General features: G+C 34.8%; 1 protein-coding gene across 2 annotated transcripts in view; it reads left to right on the top strand.

Moving 5' to 3' along the window:
* The first annotated feature begins 2435 nt into the window (after nucleotides 1-2435).
* Nucleotides 2436-5161, top strand: part of LOC107745809 (tyrosine-protein kinase ZAP-70-like) — a 9895-nt gene continuing 7169 nt past the window's right edge. For both annotated transcript variants that reach the window (XM_016559816.1, XM_016559817.1), the window contains exon 1: nucleotides 2436-2621. The gene's annotated coding sequence lies outside the window, so the exon portion shown is untranslated. The remainder of the gene's footprint in view (nucleotides 2622-5161) is intronic.

The following is a 5161-nucleotide window of genomic DNA, read 5'->3' as shown; positions in this document are numbered from 1 at the left end:
GGACTGCGCTTTGGTGATGTCCGATTCGTGACCGAATCATTCTTTTGAACAGGTTCTTTTTAGGGATTCGATTGAGCCGATTCACACACGGTAAGGTAGACGCGTCTCACACTGGTGATTGATTACCTTAAGTAATAATAAGCATAATTAAAAATCATAATTATTATCCTTCATTATTCCCAACCTACTTCATTTTGAACAGTTTAAATAAAAGCGACAAAATTAGGACAAACTTTAACAGAAACAAATTGGAAATAATTAATACATTAAAAGTGCAGCAAGCCATTTTTATGGAAAGATGAGCAGAAATAAGTGAAAAATATAACGGAAATAGTCTAACTATCCTGAGATATCACGCCTATCTGTGACAGTCGTATGTAACAGTAAAATGTCAGTAGGCTACTCTGAATTCAACGCGGTTTACGTGAGTTTGGAGGGTGCAAAATGCTTACTAGCTACTTGGCCTACACGTCCTAAAAGGAAAAGGAAAGCCGAGGAAAACAACGACGAGATTGAATGTCGGTAAAGCTTTTCATCGTTGGAGAGAGTTAAGAACTTTAAAGGGGATGAAAGATGACGAGCTTGACAGAAACATTGTTTTTTAATGGCTCTGGTAACGCTAAAGCGCGAGGTTGTGGGAAAGGGGGCGTGTCTACTTCGGTGACAGGCAGTGTATAAATCCAATTAAAGAGAAAAACCTGCTGATTCAGATAATACCAGTTCTATTAATATGTATTAGCATATTAATTCATATTCATTCTTTATTTAATATTCATTAGCATGATCGCTTATTACATTATGATCCAATAATGAATATGGTGCTTTCTTACCTGAGAATGTCCTATAAATTATTTATATTTGTAACAAAGGACGTATAGTTTTTACTCTCATGGCTCAGGAGGAATGTCAGGAGAAGTCTATATTAGGCTAGTAATTTCTCCGTGTGGCTCATTTCTAGTTGTTAAACTAATGGCGTTACAACGAACACTTCCTGCTCTCCCCAAAAACACAGCATTTGACGCAAATCTTTTAGAATATCTCTACAACTTTCGAACACTTTGTGGCAAATAAGAGCATTACAGAACAAACGTAAAACGCCACGCGGCGACTTATTCTTGGAACAGTTCGAATCTTTTTTGAAAGCTTAATTTGAAACGAACCGTCCGAGCGAATCGATTCTTTAAAAATGAATCGGACTTCCCCATGCTGTAGCGCTTTCTGCACAGCGCTCATTTGCAGGAAGACAGACTCTGAACGCAGGGAGGAGCCACTTCGAAGAACAATCGCGCTCTGTGCGCCGTCGCACCGTTACATTCGCTTTGATGAGCTCGTGCTCAGAGGAGGCCGCCTCGATCACCTGTTGGATATCGGAATTAACCCCCCCCCCCAAAACAGAGCCGGATACCAGATGCGCTGTCGTCAACAGTTATGAACCCTCAGAGAAACTTCTCACATAGAAATGAAGAACAGGCGTGAAATAAAACGTTCTTGTCAGGTTTGGGTCTAAGAGAAGAGGCTCTTTTAATCTAAAATAACATAACATTGAAGAATCAAGTTGATACTTCATGACTTTTCTTAATCTTTTGAGAACTTATTATGAACACAATTTTAACTTGTTAAACATTTTCAAAAGGGTTCTGTTTTAGGTCACCAAGACTCTAGGTAAAAACATCAATAAATGCAAAGTATATTCACATAGCCTATGACATACTCCAACGTACTCCAATAATATTTGTTTTATTTACAACTTAGAAAAATCATGTTTTACAGTGAATATTGGAAAACAGTTACATTTCTTTTAAAAAGTGTATGTCTACTTTATGGAGAGAGAAAAAACAATTAAAACCTCAATCATTTCAATCAGTCAAATGTTTTTATTAGGTCCAAAAAAAAGTATTTAAAAATTTTAATTTTTATTATTAATATTATTATTATTGTTATTATTAATTATTATACACTTAAGACATTAGGGGTCTTCGGGGACCCAAACATAAATACACTAAACAGACTCAACAGAGCATGAGGTAAATTAAGTTCTGATTCTGGCTTTGATGTTTTCCAATTTCAAGATTTATTTTATTCTTTTTGTGTGCGATGATAAAACCATTTATTGATATTTTCTTCAAGAGAGTTTTCACTGTGCACTGCTCCAAATATATGTCTCAAATGTCTTAATGGGTCCCTAAACCAATTGAATGCAAAAAAATTTAGGCATTAGTCTGCAGCACAGCTTTTCAAAGCATTCAGCAGTTACATCCCAAGACTTGGGTGAGAAAGTAAGTTACGGTTTCTGAGAAGCCCGAAGGGAATGCAAATTTGAGTGATTCGAGCAGCCCACACAGTTCACCTGTGTGCATATATGAAACACACACAGAGACCCATACTCGCACATAAGTTCACACGTTTTCTCTCAAGCTCACACACACACACACACACACACAAACTTGGCAAGCAGAAGCCATCTAGCGTACAAGCCAGATCAGAGAGCTTCATCACTTCGGCAGACTAAATACATATAACTCCTTCACCAGAACATCCATGCCGTGTCTCCACTCTTGTTTTCTCACTCTCTCTCTTTTTCTTTCTATCTCTCTCTTCCTGGATTTCAGCTACAGGCCACGGTGAGTGTTTAATAAGATTATTCTGGCTTTTTTTTTTTTGGCTCTGGCTGCCAAGAACCGTCTGTTCTTATCTTATCCTGAGGCAAATTCACAACCTTTCAAGGTCGATCAAAATGTCAGACATGTAACGTGCAAATGAGGAGACATATTAGCAAATGAATGTTCAGAGGTCAAATATCATACAGACACATAACCATTACATTAAATTAAGATTGTAGATATCAGCCTGATTTGTAACATCTTGCTGGCATATATGTATGAATGTAAAGCAACACTTTTGAGGGCTGTCTGAGCAGATGTTGCGTGTTGTAAAGAATGTTCTTAACACGGGAAGTCAAGTGTGCAATTTTCAAATCTTATCTTGAAGTTGCGTAGTCTACATTTATTTAAATAAATGTTAACAATAAAGCAATGCTGGTATCATTTTCCCAGGTTGAATTATTATCATAAATTATTGTTTTTGAGTAGAGTTTATGACTGCCAGCATGGATCCAAATTGTAGCCATGTGCAAATATATTATGCATTTGGTCAGTTTATACTTTTTACGTTCATTTTATTTCGCAAATGTATATAAAATGTACATAATATGCAATCGGAAGGTTAATATGTGTCTCTGCAAATATAAAATAGCATCACTAGCACCGCAGAGTAGCACAAAATTCATCTGTGGCTTCAGAGACAAAGATAAAATATTTATTGAACTGCAGAACAGGTGCAGAAGATCTGCAAAGTTTCAAATGCTGTTAATTTGTTTGAACCAAATGTGCAATTGTAATTTTTAAGTACAGAGCACCATTTTAATTCTAAATTAACAGGTAAAGAATTTTAAAAGATTGTATATATATTGTGTTTTTGACAGTTAAATATTCTTACACATTGAGAGTCCCATTATTTGAATCATTTTGCTCAATTTATGTCATAGCACAAAACAGGTGACACTTCTATTAATTCTGCTTGTTTGAAATTAATGTTTACCAGAATTCATTATTTTTGCACTATGTGGTACACTGGATCACAAGTAGCTCAAAGGTTTCACTGCTCTAAGTTTGGTGGCAAGAATCCAGACAGTTTCACTGCCCAAATGCCCATGAAATTTCAGTGGTCCTTTGAGACCATCTAAATATGGGCACAAAATCATGAAAAGTTGGACAAGAAAAAAAATAATAAAAAAAACAAAGTGAGCAGTCTCGAAAAGGGCAGGGGTCAAATAGCCTTTTACGTATAGGAAAAAGAAGGTTTTCGTTTCCGTTGTAGGCTATTTTGCCTGTTTGAACAAAGTTAGTTTCCATTCAAGACAGTTGAGTTTGGGTCTATGGACATAAACACTGTGAATATTTTAGGTGTCATTAAGTAGCATAGCACAGATTCTTGAGTTAAGAACATGGAAAATCTGTAAAAATGATGAAACCATTATTGGGTCATTTTAGTGAGCTCAATCAAATGAGCCGTACCACACACACACACACACACACACACACATATATATATATATATATATATATATGCTAAATTGCTTTAGCGTAGCAATTTACATTATTTTAATTATGTAAATTGCTTAAATTGCTATGCTTAATTGGGTTATATATATGAAGAGTTCAGATTCAAAAGCCTCTAAGTGCCGTCTGAAATTTTCTTCTCCTATATTTATGTTCAGTTATGTCACTTTAATGGCATAGAAAAGGACCTATACATTGCCATTAAAGTAAAATTACTGAACCTAAACATAAGAGCCTGATAAAAATGCTCATTTTTAAAGAAAATTTCAGACAGCACTGAGAGGCTTTTGCATCTGAACTCTTCATATACACACACACACACACACACACACACATAATTATACATTTATGTGTGTGTGTGAGTGTGTGTGTGTGTGTGTTAATATGTAATTTATATAGCTAAAATAATGTTAAAAATACAATCAAAGCATCAGTTATCTAATAATTTATCATTTATTAAATTATTTATTTTTGAGCAGATTTTATAAATCCTTCATGTTGTGCTATATTCAGGTGTAACATACAGTGCACAGCATAAATGAGTTGTACTTCTAAATAACCTTAAAAACGAGCGTATGCCTCAACGCCTTGATCTTATTTATGTCTTGAATAGTTTTCAAAGACGCTCAATTTCAAAGCTCCTTTTATAGATTAAATAGACAGTGAACACCCATCTCAGATGGTCGCTTGCTTCTGAATGCATGAGACATTTTGTTCACAATGATAAAATTACCCCCATTACGGAAGAGAGGATGTTTCGATGAGGCTCGGCCGCAATATCGTCACCCATCTTTCACACCGGAAAATAATGTTTAGACAAACAAATTATTAAATTCCATTACACTTTCCTCTTAACATTGATAAATCTATCTTGAAGATACATCTCTGACCACTGAAAATACAAATTCAAACTAGTAGACCTAAGTACTGCCTCTACTTCCCCAAAATTAAGTTATTATTAATAGAAATATAAAAATATGAATATTTAAATTAAAATGCTTTTAATTTAAATACAATTTAGATGTATATATATATATATATAT

Source organism: Sinocyclocheilus rhinocerous, unplaced genomic scaffold, assembly GCF_001515625.1.
Source record: "Sinocyclocheilus rhinocerous isolate Xijiao unplaced genomic scaffold, SAMN03320098_v1.1 scaffold558, whole genome shotgun sequence".
Classification (NCBI taxonomy): domain Eukaryota; kingdom Metazoa; phylum Chordata; class Actinopteri; order Cypriniformes; family Cyprinidae; genus Sinocyclocheilus; species Sinocyclocheilus rhinocerous.
Note: the sequence above shows the minus strand (reverse complement) of the source record. Positions and strands in the feature narration are given on the sequence as shown.